The sequence below is a fragment of the Crocuta crocuta genome, unplaced genomic scaffold (assembly GCF_008692635.1).
Source record: "Crocuta crocuta isolate KB4526 unplaced genomic scaffold, BGI_CrCroc_1.0 scaffold367, whole genome shotgun sequence".
Classification (NCBI taxonomy): Eukaryota; Metazoa; Chordata; class Mammalia; order Carnivora; family Hyaenidae; genus Crocuta; species Crocuta crocuta.
In genome coordinates this window covers 2,001,641-2,015,017 of record NW_027527936.1, presented here as the reverse complement: position 1 = coordinate 2,015,017, position 13,377 = coordinate 2,001,641, and the positions used below count along the sequence as shown (strand labels likewise).

Here is a 13,377-nt window from a genome sequence, read left to right as displayed (position 1 = left end):
GCCCGCTCCATGCTGCTTGCCTCATTTCTGCCCATCATTGACGTGCTGACAGCAGGAGAGTGGTGGGGGCCGGTCGTGATAAGTGCTCTCCCTGTTCACAGATGCCAGCCGTGGGCTAGAGCCCCCCACAGCAGCTCCGCCCAGGACCGCCGAATGGAGGACACACGGCAGATCTCTCCTCCTTCCCGACCGCACAAGCTGGAGCGAAGGCCACAGAAGCTGAAGAAGCAGCGCGGGGGCCAGGAGCTTTCAGAACAACCCCGAGAAGAGTGTCTAGTGAACCACAGCCAGTTCTGCCAACGCATGTTGTGGGAAGAGCCCACCCGCCACTGGACCCCATCCTACCCGGGTGCTGTTCCTCATGGACTTTGAAGATCTCTCTACTTTTTTAAGCAGGTTGTTGCTGTTTCAGCTCTGGCAGCTCTGGTTAACCTTCTCCCTGAGGGAATGTTAACTTTCTTTCCATCCGAATCGTGGATGAAACTGTCTTCCCTGAAACTGGGTCCTTTCAGGCTAGAGGCACCTCTGAACATTGCTGTTTCTCAGAAGGTGCCCAGTCCGTGGCGCTCTTGTTTCCTAAGTGAACGGGGGTTCACTTCTGACAGATGTGTCTCCTGGCCGGCTCCGTGGTGCCTTTCTCCCCTCCCCTGCCCTGTCCCAGGTGAGACTCGCACCGTGGGGACCCCGCCCCTCCTGGTGAGGACCACGTATATGGTGGATGTGCTGTGGCTGGATGTGTGAGAGGAAGTCTGGTCGGGTGGAACCAATGTGTTTGTAAGTTGGGGGGTGACAGGGACATGGCTTCAGCCCTGGGAGAAGGGGGCTTGCGAGGAGGCTCACCCTCACCTCAACCACCCCCCTGCTTCCACCCTCACACCCTTACTCTCACCTCCTCGAGGACAGTTGTTCTTTTCTTTCTTCCGTTAAAAGTAACTTTGGTTGTTTTTTCCATTATTGAAAAGCAGCACATCCTTGTTATAAAAACATCAGAAATATAGGCAAAAAGAAAAAGAGGAAAAAAACCAGCCCCAAATCCTACTTACCCAAAAGACAAGCATTGAGATTGTTGAAGAGCCTTCCAGATCCCTTTCATATATATTATATATGATGCTATATACACACAGCTGCACACATATGTGTGTGTATATATATGTAGACACCTAGAAATATATGCATACACATATGTATAACTGCACATACAAATGTAATATGCATGTAACTGCAGTGTCTCAATGCAACATATATTCTTTGGTAACACTCATTGTCATTTAATGCCTTATCATGAACATTAGTTTTTGTATCAGTAGGCTGGTTTTTTTTTAATGATTAAGTAATGCCTTTAATTACAGAAGAGACAATTGAGACCAGAAATATAAAGTAATTTCCAAAAAATGAGAGTGCTAAGTCATTTGGTATAAGGGAACAAAGCCAAGTGGATACAGCTCAAAGAATGCATATCCCCGTTTTTTTTTTTTTTTTTTTTTTTTTTTTTTGTTTTTTTTTTGCCATGAGTTGCATCAATCTATAGCAATTGCCATTATGGAGATAGACTATCCTTTATTTACCTAATCTCATATGGTTCAATGTTTAGGTTGTTTCCAATTTTTCTCTATTTTAATCAGCATTAAGAATAATGAACATGGGTTCTAGTTAATCTTCATACAGTTATTTCCTTAAAATAAATCCCCAGAAGGAGATCAAAGGACAATTAGTAAAGGTTACAAAGACCTTGGAGTCTGGAGCCAACATTAATTGCTTGGCACCCAAGTGCATTAGTGCCTGGGCCACTGGGAAGGCCGCATGTGCCCTTTCTTTGATGACTTTGTGTATCCCACTTGGGTAGCTCTGGCCTCCCTCCCCTTGCCTAGAACAAAGCATACCCATGCGTGACGGCTAAGGTAAGCAGATGGCAAATGAGAGAGCGCTGTCTCTCTGGATTGGTGCTGGGGTGTATCTCATGATTCCTCATTGGATGCTGTAAACAGTCACTCATTCAGTGCCCATTTATGGAGCAGCCCCTGTTGCAAGGTGCCAGGCTGGAGGCTCAGAAGACAAGGATGAAATTAAGCAGGGGCTCTGTCCTTGGGTGGACTCACAGCGTGGAGAAGGCCAACAACTAGTAACACATACTCACGCCTTAGCACAGTAAGAGGAAGAAATTAAGTTTGGTTGTACACCTCAAGGCAGAACATTTGGAGCAATCCAAAAGTCTCAGAAAAAAACATGAAAGCACACACAGTCCACTGGCCCGCCCATGACCCCTGTGATTTCTGAGTGTGCCCTTGAGGCGATGACACTTACTTGTGGTCCTCCTCACTGGATGGCCCCTCCTCGAAGGCGTTGTCTCTGTACCTCCAGGGACCCTGGCACCGGCTCACACAACATATTCTGAAATCTGTTAAATATGAAATCCAAATGGGAAGAAACAAAATGAAAGGTAAAGGGATTCATGACTTAAACAAAGTCTCAATGTTTTATGTATGTAGGGAAACTTGCATTAATTCATGTCCTTCTGCTTGATGGAAACGTTTTCAAATATTCATTATGAAAGTAACAATCTCATTTAAGAAAATATGAGAACTCGAGACAAGGAGCACTGTCCCCCTATTTCACCATCTTATCCCAGGGCTGGAGGCATTTGAGACCTTCACTCAGAAAAAATTATATTTAGATGGTGTTGAGGACTAGAGCAGAGGCATATGGGAGTTTTGTGAATTTTTTCCCTATTTTTATTTTTAATGAAACATGTTTAATAGTTAATTATATTCACTTTGTTCAAAATTTAAATAGTGTAAGAGCATAGAGACTGGAAGTCTAAATGGCCTGGCTATATAGTTCCCTGGAGATACCCAGGGGTATCAGTTTCTTGTGAATGCTTCCAGAATTTGTCATACATTTAAAACCATGTAGGTATATAAAATATGAGTTTTTAATGGAGGGATTGGCAATACTATTACTGAATGTTCTAAGTCTAGCCTCAGCTGTCCTTGTTGACGTTAGTGGCAGGCCTGGGGTACAGGTGGAGAAGAAGAGAGAAAAGGCCAAAAAGGTGTCTGTGCGCGCGCGTGTGTGTGCATGTGCATGCATGTGCGCGTGTGCGTATACCATGCTCACGCATGTCTGAGTGGGAGTAGGTGGTTGTTGCTGAGGGAGACAGTGCAGGGAGGAAAAAGCAATCATCCATTCACTAGTTTATCTAAGCAGTATTTATTGAGCATCTATCCATGTGCCAGGATACTTTCCAGACCCAGGAGAATCAGGAGTGAACCAAGTCAGAATTCCTCAACCTCATGGGTATTGTTTAAAAATGGAAGGCAGTAGCGCATAAGCATAATAACTAAATTATAGTCTGTTAGAATGATGTAAGTGCTATGGAAAAATTAAGTAGGATGTTGGAGAAAGAGTGGTCAGGGTAGGTTTCATTGAGAAGGGGACATATGAGTAGATTAAAGGAGGTAAGAGAGTGAACTCTGGATATTTGGGGAAGGAGCATCCACAGAAGGAGGAGGCAGTGCAAAGGCCCTATGGCCAAAGTGTGAGGCCTGGAGGCTGTTGGCAGCTACCCCTCCACCCCTCACCTCCATGTAGTCTACTCCTGGTGACCTCACCCCTGCCTCGTCTACTCCTGGTGACCTCTACACTAAGGCCACCTTCCTCAGGTCCTGAAGAAGCCAGGGTCAGGTGGGTGTGTCCTGTCTTCAGGGCTGAGATTATTCTGCCCTAACATTAGCTTTCCCTTTCTCTAAATTTTGATCCTAATGTTTTATTTCACTCCTCCCAAGGATAATTCTGTGGCTTGGATGTTAATTTAGTCCAACTAAGGAAAAGGGTCGGGGAGAAGTAGCATAGTTGTAATAGAAAAAGCAAGACTGAGGCTTGGGGGCCCTGAGCTTTTTGTATTGGCCACATCATTCATCCTCTCTGGTCCTCGGTTTCCTCATTTAGCAGTCGAAGGGGGTGTACATAGACGGCTTTAGGGCTGCTCTCGGACTCCGTCACCAGCTAGGATAAGAAGTGGTGTCTGGCGGTGTCTGGTAACCCTACAAGGGCTATTCTGCCTGCAGAGGGCTCTGTGCACATGCTCATATGTGCTGCCACCCATTTTCCCTCTTGGACTAGAAGAGCTCAGCTTCACCCTTAAAGTAGAATATTCCATCTGAGCAAGTCCCCAATCCCTGGTGATAACCAAGGAGACACTGCCACACGGCTGATGGCATTCCTGTCCCTGTTCCCTTGAAGCCCTAGAAGGGCCTCTTTCCTCCATGCCCCTGAGCCGCCCTGATTCTCAGCCTGTGTGGACACGGCCGTGGTGGGATCTGGGGCTCCTTCTTTTGTTCTTTCTTTGGCTTCAGCAGTGCGCTCCCCTCTTCCATCTCAGTCAGTTTGTATGCCTGGAGTCTTTCATCTGCCCTGGTGAGTGAGGCAGTGAGGGGAGGAGAGGAAGTGTGCCATTGGCATCACCGTGGCTCCATGTGGAGCAAAATCACTGTGAATTTAAAAATCGGAATGCGCGTAAGAGGTTGTGGGGGCAGAGTTGGAGCCTTCAGCAAATTCACGGAGGAGGAAAATGCTGAACACAATAGAAGGCTTTTCTCTTTCACTCCTTAAGTGTGAGTCACCTTGGTTGTAGTTACTCACTTGCCCCTTTCTCAGTGCTTCCTCTGGCTTTTCTTAAATTGCCCACCTTTAGCATCCTTAGGTGCTGTTAAACAGGGCAACGGAAGAGTGGCTTCTAGAACTGTGTTTCTCTTCCCTCCCTGGAGTTTTGTTGTGTTGTTTTTCTAATGGAGGCGCTATGTTCCCTCAGCATGGTGGGAAAAATATCCATACTCATGCACCTGCAGTTGAAAATGGATTCTGAGAGNGCCAATCCCTTTTAAAACATACACTGTATACAAAAACCCTTCGACTACTTCTTCCATTTCACGTGCTGCCCTTTGTCTCCATCAACTGTGGTAGAGAGAAATTTTATTTGGAATATTCATAACAAGTCTATCGCTAATTATCACTTTAACAATGTGTTATAGAGTGTATCCATGCAGTCATCTGGAAAGGCACATATGCCATGAAATTTGGGATTTGCTGTGTACTGTGTGTGCCCACTCTTAGTGTTTCATCAGGTCTTTGATCTGGGAGGAAGTAGAGGTGCTTTGTAAGGGAGAAGGGGGGACTGACGTCGTAGCTGAATGCATGCGTCCTTCATTCCTGTCCTCATAGCAGCGATTCCCAGGCTGAATCCCTTTTGAGTGTAAGAAAACCCAGAATGTGAAACAAAACCCATCTGCAGAGCGAAGCCCCATTCTAGAAAGCTACAGAGATGGGACCTGAGGTTACCCCGGGTCCGCGCTAGGTGGACATATCCCAGAGATCTAATCACAGGCGAAGAAGAGGCTGCTGGCCTTAGTGCTGGCAAGAAGGGTGGGGCTGAACTTGCTGTGGGATTGGCAGACCTGAGAAGCAAATGGGAAGGAACTTTGGCATCTTCCCAGGGGACAGGAAGGACTGCCCTTCCGGGTTCTTTCTTCCTGCTCTCTTTTCTCCTGGGAAGGAGAATGAACTCATGCCAAGTTCCTTCTTGAGGATGCTCAGGGGGTCTCCGAGACTGGCGGGTGTAGAATTGCATCATCTCTGGGGCACGTGGATTTCTTCTACCAGGGCTTCCTGATATAACTGGGCGAAGCTCTCGAGGCTGCCTGCAAAGGGGGCTGAGGGTAACGGAGCAGAGCCCCTGGTCGCCAAGTTCAGTCCTGGTGCAGTAGTAAATCAAGTGGCCTCTAGGAGGGGCTAGCAACGGCTCAGCTGGAAATTAACTACCAACTGGGCTCCAGGTGACTTTGCAGATCTTACGGGTCCTGCTCTTCATGTTAGTGGGGATTTCGGCTTAATCTTTTTCTGGGAGTCCTTGGAGAGTTCCGAGGGAGTACCTTGGGTGGCTGTAGAGTCGAATGTGTTATAATTAACTTTTTTAAAAAACATTTTTATTTATTTTTGAGAGAGAGAAACAGAGTGTGAGCAGGGGAGGGGCAGAGAGAGAGAGGCAGACACAGAATCTGAAGGAGGCTTCAGGCTCTGAGCTGTCCGCACAGAGCCCGACGTGGGGCTCAGACTCATGAACTGTGAGATCATGGCCTGAGCTGAAGTTGGATACTCAACCGACTGAGCCACCCAGGTACTCCTATAATAAGCTTTCTGTAGAGTTTTTATTGCATTTGGAGACCGGTTTGCTACATGTCCCTTTAGAAATTATAACAGTAATTATTATTTATTGAGTACTTACTATACATTAGACCCCTTATTCATCAAGTTACATTAACAAGTAACATTTTTAAAATTTCAAAAAGAATGATTTTGAGAGAGAGCATGCACAAGAGGGGGAGGGGGCAGAGAATATCTTTTTTTTCATGTTTTATTTATTTTTTGAGAGAGAGAGAGAGAGAGAGACTGAGAGACTGCAAGTGGAGGAGGGGCAGAGAGAGAGAGTTGGGGACAGAGGATCTGAAACAGGCTCTATGCTGACAGGCTGAGAGGCTGACAGCAGAGAGTCTGATGCAGGGCTCAAACTCACAAACTACAAGATCGTGACCTGAGTTGAAGTCAGATGCTCAACCGGCAGAGCCACGCAGGCACCCCCTCATTAACAAGTTACATTAATGGGGAGTTTATGATGCACTAAACTCTCAGGCACTGTAGATACTTACCTCCCAACTCTAGGAGAAAGCGCCCTTTGGAATCCTCATTTATAGGTGAAGAAACTGAGCCTCAGAGCATTAGCTAAGCTGTTGTAAGTGGTCCTGCTGGTAAGTGGCAGCAGTTTTAGGCCTGCCTTTCCACAGCAGTGTCCTTCGTTCCCATTTTAAACTTTTAAATTTTTATTTATTTTTAATTAAAAGAATTTTTTAAAATGTTTATTTATTTATTTTTAATGTTTATTTCTAGGAGAGAGAGAGAGACAGTGTGAGCAGGGGAGGGTCAGAGAGAGAGGGAGTCACAGACTGAAACAGGCTCCAGGCTCCGAGCTGGCAGTCAGCACAGAGCCCGACACGGGGCTCGAACCCACGAACCGCGAGATCATGACCTAAGCGAAAGTCGGACGCTTAACCGACTAAGCCACCCACGTGCCCCAATGTTTGTTTATTTTTGAGAGAGACAGAGTGTGATCTGGGGAGGGGCCAAGGCAGAGGGAGACACAGAATCTGAAGCAGGCTCCAGCCTAGCAGCAAAGAGCCCAACGTGGGACTCGAACTCACAAAGCAGTGAGATCATGCCCAGAGATGAAGTCAGCCACTTAATGGACTGAGCCACATCAGGCGCCCCTAAACATTTTTAAATTAAAGTTTATTTATTTGGGAGGGGGGGCAGAGACGGAGGGAGAGAGAGAGAATCCCAGGCAGGCTCTGCAGTGTCAGCAGAGAACCCGACTCCCGGCTCCACCTCACAAACCGTAAGATCTTGACCTGAGCTGAAACCAAGAGTCCGACACTTAACAGCCTGAACCACCCAGGCGCCCTCTTCTTTTTTCATTTTAAAGCTGCAGAAGTGCCCCGAGGAACAGCCTGGAGACAGTGGGGTGCAGGGCAATAAGTAGGGTGCTTCTTGGCTCTGGGTGGTTAGAGGATGATGCTCGTTTCGGGCTGGGCTTATCAGTGCTGTGCGGCGTTTGGCAGTGGGGGCTTCGCACCTGTTCATGATGCATTGTAAAAACTCGGCGCAGGCTGCTTCCTTAAAGAATTGATTTAATAAACCATGGATTTCCGACTGCTTTGGTTTCTTTGTTTTTGTTTGAGGTGGTGGTGGGATCCTGGAGTTGAGTGGGATTGTATTTGAGAGGGATAATCCTAGGTGTATTTAAAAAGCAAGCTACTGCAAACAGATTCTGCTGCGGCCTTCATCCGCAGGCAGGTGGGTGTGGGCAGGTGCACTGTGTGGAGCTGGGATGGGCGGAAGGGGGGGGTAGGGTTTGTAGGTGGAAACGCCGGCTGGCTTTGTTGTGGTCCAGCCTGGGCCTGGCCAGGCCACAACCATTAACTGCACCAGCGCCACACTAATAAGTGGGTGATTCAGCTCCTTCCTGCATTTTATTACCGGACGGAGACTATAACAGCCCTTTGATTTAGCTAGTTAATAAAGTAAGCTATCAGTCTCCACTGTTTAACTACTGACTGGATCGCCTGGGGCTTGTTGCTTTCTGGGAAGCTTCTGATATTGTTTCAGAATTGAAAAGAGAGGAAGTGTGGGGTTTTCAAGCTCTCTGCAGGGCCTCCCACTCCTTTCTGGGGCTCCCCAGCAGCCCAGCGTACCCACAGCTTTTCAGTGCCAAGCCTCCTCCCTGTTATCTTGTCCAGTGACTGGCTGGCTGGCACAGCTGGGGATCTGGTCTCTCGGGTGTCATGCCTACAGGTACAATCTGTGAACCTGTGAGGGAGTGAGGGAGGGGATTGTTTGAGAATGTGGAGGTCTCCAGGTAGAGGCTTATGTTAATTTCCTAGGACCACTATAATAAATTACTGCAAACTGGGTGGCTTAAAATGACAAATTTATTCTGCCCCAGTTCTGTAGGCCAGAAGCCCAAGGTCAAAGTATTGGGTAGAAGCGTGGCCCTAGGCACTAGGGAGAATGTATCCTTGCTCTTCCTAGGTTTTGGTGGTTGCTGGCAATGCCCAGTGTTCCTTGGCACATAGATGTGTTACTCCAGTCTCTGCCTCTGCCATTATATGGCAGTCTCCTTCTGTGAGTCTTTGTGTTTTCTTCTTGTCTTATAAGGGTACCAGTGTTGTTGTTTCTGGGGCCCACCCTAATCCAGTATGGCCTCATCTTAACTAATTACATCTGCAATGACCCTATTTCCAAATAAGGCTACTGTCTGAGGTCTGAATGGACATGAACTTGGTCGGCAGTAGGCGGGGAGTCACGATTCACTCCAGTCCCAGCCCTTTAGGAACAAGTGAAGAAGATGTAGGGAACATGGTGAACTGGTTCCTAGAAGGAGGAGTAGAGAGGGCTGGGCTCCGGTGTGTCACAGTTTTTGGCGGCACAGTCCAGTTGAACTTGCTGTGATGACGGAAGTGTTCTGTAGCTGTGCTGCCCGCACACTGGCCGCTTGCAGTGTGGCTAGTGCAGTTGTGGAACTGGATTTAAATCATATTTAATTTAATTTAAAGAGTCACATATGACAAGTGGCTACCATATTGGAAGATGCAGCTTTAGACCCTCCAGAAACTGAAAGAAGGGAAGGAATGTTTTCCAAGTTTGGGCCCAGTCGTTCGCATCCCGGGTGATTACTAGGTGTTTATGAAGCTGAGCAAGGTTGATGGTTGCTCCATTTTCCTCCTTGACTAGAAGAAGGATGTCTTGTGAAATCCTCTGCTGTAACTGTGTGTCACAAAGTAAGCCATGCTGCAACTCACTTGGGGTCTACTTATCCTCAGGTGGTACTCATTAGTTAGGGCTGGGTCAGCACCCGCACTCACGGGTATCCACACATGGAGCGTTCCCACTGTCCTCGGGGAGATGCCCATGCTCTAGGCCCTGTGATTCTTTAGTTCCATCCCCTAGAATGCTACCATGGGCAAGTTAGGAAGGAGGTGCCCTACCCTCATCTGAAAGGCTTCCCGGAAGAGGTGTGGATGGAGCAGAGACCTAGTTCTCTGCGAGTGCTCCGGCAGCAGCACCAGACCTCAGGATCACAGGCCTGGAGAGCTGGAGGAATCTCAGCGATTAGCAGAACAGAGGTCCCAAGAGTTCTTAAACCACCAGAGCCTTGTCAAAGGGAAAACCATTTGGACTCTTGATCTGCAGAACCAATAGCAGGGAGCTGCCTTGTACTGACAGATGAGGGGAGAAGGCCAGAGACCCCATAGGGTTCCCCCTTGTCTTCCTTGTGGACCCTGAAGCACCAAGTGAGGAAACCACAGGTCAAGGCTGACTGCCCTCCAGCAGACCAAGAAGTAGAGGTCCAGAAAGGGAGAGAAATTTGACAAGGGAACACAGCAAGTTGTGTGATGAATGTTACTGATTGGCAGATTTCTGATGATTTGTTCCTGAGCCCTCCCCAAATCCTTGATACCCTTTTTGACGGAAGATAACTTAGTCCAACTGTCATCTGTTATGAGCAAACTTTGGGATTTCTGTTCTAGGATTAGCTAGATGCCCTTTATGGCTTTAATTCCTCTAGGAAATGGTGTTTTATTTTGGAGACTGGCCCAGATTTGTAGGTGGTCCTAAGTTATGCACGGTTACCCCTTTTAGCTGCCACGCATCAAATACCCACTACATGCCTGTTACCAAGCAAAGTCACCTCAACGGTGTCACTTAATCTCCTTGGTGTGGCTTGGTATCACTGACACATTGTACAGATGAAAAAACTGAGGCTCAGAGAAGTGGAGATGGGATTCTAAGCTCATGGTCTTTGCACAGGGAGATGCCTTCCCCTTAGGAAGTGGGAGATACAGATGAAACACCCTCATGACTTAGAAAGAAGGCCCTAAAAAAATCAGAGTGTCACTTAAAGGTGAAGACCAGACCATGTGACTCAGCAGGGAAGGGGAGGCCAGAACTGAGGGTGACCACAAACAGATGTGAGGCAGTCATGCACTCAATGTCAATGCTATGGGGTCTGAAAGCATGGAGAGAAAGCAAAGAGTGAAATGACCGAACTGTGGATAGGGAGAAGAGCTTATGGTTGTCAGCATTGGAGAGGGCAGGGGTGGCTATACAAGGGAATGTGAGGGCTCTTTGTGCAGATGGAAATACTCTGTATCCTTCCTGTAGCGATGCCAGTGTCTGCGTTTGATACTGTGACATTATTGTGTAGTTTTATGGGATGTTATCCCTGGGGGAAACTGAGTGAAAGGTACATGGGATCTTTCTATATTATTGCTTACAACTCTATATCAATCTACAGTTATCTCAACAAGTTTAATTAAATATATATATAAACCCTGGGGGCGGGGAAGAAGAAAGGAGTTCATAGGGTCATTTGTGTCAAAGGGACAGAATTCACTTCCTTTCATGCACTGAAAGGAAAGCTTGAACAATTGTCTTCTGCAGCTGAGGTGTATCACATGACTGCTCCGGGGCATTTAGGCTTGGCATGGGCCCTGCAGAGCCAACATGGCTGCCCCTGCCTGGGAGTCACTGTGGAGAAGGCAGGACGAGAGACAGAGTGACAGAGGCNAATCCTCGGGGGGGGGGGAGGGGGGGATGTCAGATGGATGCTGGTCAGGCAGGCAACGAACACTCATTGAATGCCTGCTGGGTACCAGGTACTCTTCAAGGGCTAGGGACTCGGGGGTAAGAAAATCAGCGTGCCTGTCTGTAATTCTCATATTGTAGAATGGGAGACAGATAATAAAATGGAACAAGAAAGTGAAGAGGGCGTGCCAGATGCTGATAGGTGCTATGGAGAAGACAGAAGCACAAAGTGTGACAGAGGGACTGAGGGACTGCTTTTGCTGAAGTGGTCAGGGAAGGCTTCTCTGAGGAGATGACATTTGAGGAGGACTTGAATGACGAGATGGAGACAGCTGTGTAGGAAGAGCAGGTACAAAGTCCCTGAGACAGAATAAGCTTCTTGTGTTTGAGGAAACATGAAAGCCGTTGTGTATAAGGGATGGGGTAGGGATATAGTGGTGGAAGGTGAGGCCGGAGAGATGGACAAGGGCCAGATCCTATAGGCTCTTAGAGGCTTTGCCAAGGAGTTAGTATTGAGAAACCCTGTGGAAGTTTCTAAGTAGGGGATGGACATAATCATCTGCATGGGGGATGGGTTTTAGAGAAGCAAGAGTGGAAAGGAAGAGGGCATGCTGTGCTATTGCAATAGTCCAGACAAGATGGTGATGACATGGCTAGGGCTTTGACAGTGGAAATGGAAAGGTTGTTGCACTTGGACGGACTCTGGAAGTAGAGCCTGCAGGGATTTACTGGTAATTAGAACATAGGTTGTAGAAAGAAAAAAAGTCAGGATGACCCCTACATCTGCTAGTCACATCTTACCACAGCTAAGTCCAGGGGACTGGTCATATTCTTTTTTTTTTTTAATGTTTTTAATTTATTTCTGAGAGAGAGAGAGAGAGAGAGACAGCGTGAGCAGGGAGGGTCAGAGAGAGAGGGAGACACGGAATCTGAGAAGCAGGCTCCAGGCTCTGAGCTGGCAGCACAGAGCCCAACGCGGGGCTTGAACCCACGAACCGTGAGATCATGACCTGAGCCAAAGTCTGATGCTTAACCGACTGAGCCAAGGCGCCCTGGGACTGGTCATATTCTTGTGGGCCCTTGTGAATGTCCTTTGCTAGGAATAAATGAGGACTGGTGGAGACCTGGTAACCTGGGTGGTGTGGGAATCTCTGCTGCCAGTTTCACAGATCTGGGCTCTTAGGCTCATTCTGGCTTCGGGGAACAGAGAACATGTTCAGGTTGTTTTGTTGATATCAGCATATGATGAGGAATGTTCCAGAAATCATCCAGGCAGCTGTCCCATATGCCCCAACAAGAACTGCAGTGTCTTCCTCGCCATCTGGGGCCAGCCCTCAAGGCCAGGGCATCTCTGGACACTGGTGACTTGTCCATGGACCTGACCCTGAAGCCACACTGGCCTTGTTCTTTACTCTGTGGATGTCATACTCCCAGCTCCCAGCAAGGAGGCTTTGCTCAGATTGGCTGATTCTCCACAAGGTGTGTCTGCAGGGCAGAAGGCTCAGGCCTAGGCTCAAGTAGTTAGAGTCCTTGACTTCTCTCCTGAAGGTCATTGTCTTTGGCCTGGGCATATATTCTTGACCTTGTCATGGCTAGAAGAGTGTGGGACACAAAATGTGAAAGCTCAGGTACCAAGAACTGGCTGTGGCCCCCATGGACATGGCAGGCACCAGGATTCATGGGCTCACTGGTTCATGGGCTGTCCTGCACACAGATGTCATGCAATCTAGAAAGACAAGTGTCCAATGGACAGGAAGCTGACTCCTCAGAGCAGAGCCGTGGGGGTTTCAGCAAAGGTGTCCCTGTCTCTGTAGAGAACTGAGCAGGGGTAAATTGTGTCTAGATAGAAGGAGAGGTTCTGATAGTATGTACAGATCTGATGGGTACCTGCAGCCACCACCCAGCCTATCCCTGGTGGTGTCATGCTTCTCCAGTCCATCTGTGAGGACGGGTAAATGAGAGCATGATACGCAAGGTCCAGCCACAGGCCCAGAGGGATCAGGGCCAGCTGGTCTCAGGAGGCTCTTCTAGCCTCTTGACCTTTCTCATTTTATGACTGTGCTGGGCTTCCTGGCTATGCTTCCTGACAGCCAGGCGAGCAGATCCCAGGGAGGGAGGGTCCTTTCTGGGGTCATGGGATCACAGCACCGCTCCCCTCTCCTACTGTTGCTTCCTCATCTGGGTCCA

At 48.0% G+C, this 13,377-nt stretch overlaps 1 long non-coding RNA gene across 2 annotated transcripts in view; it reads left to right on the top strand.

Moving 5' to 3' along the window:
- LOC144221637 (uncharacterized) overlaps positions 1-1,359 on the top strand; it is a 67,878-nt gene extending 66,519 nt beyond the window's left edge. For both annotated transcript variants that reach the window (XR_013332123.1, XR_013332125.1), the window contains exon 3: positions 102-1,359. This is a non-coding gene — a long non-coding RNA (uncharacterized LOC144221637). The remainder of the gene's footprint in view (positions 1-101) is intronic.
- The last annotated feature ends 12,018 nt before the right edge of the window (positions 1,360-13,377 follow it).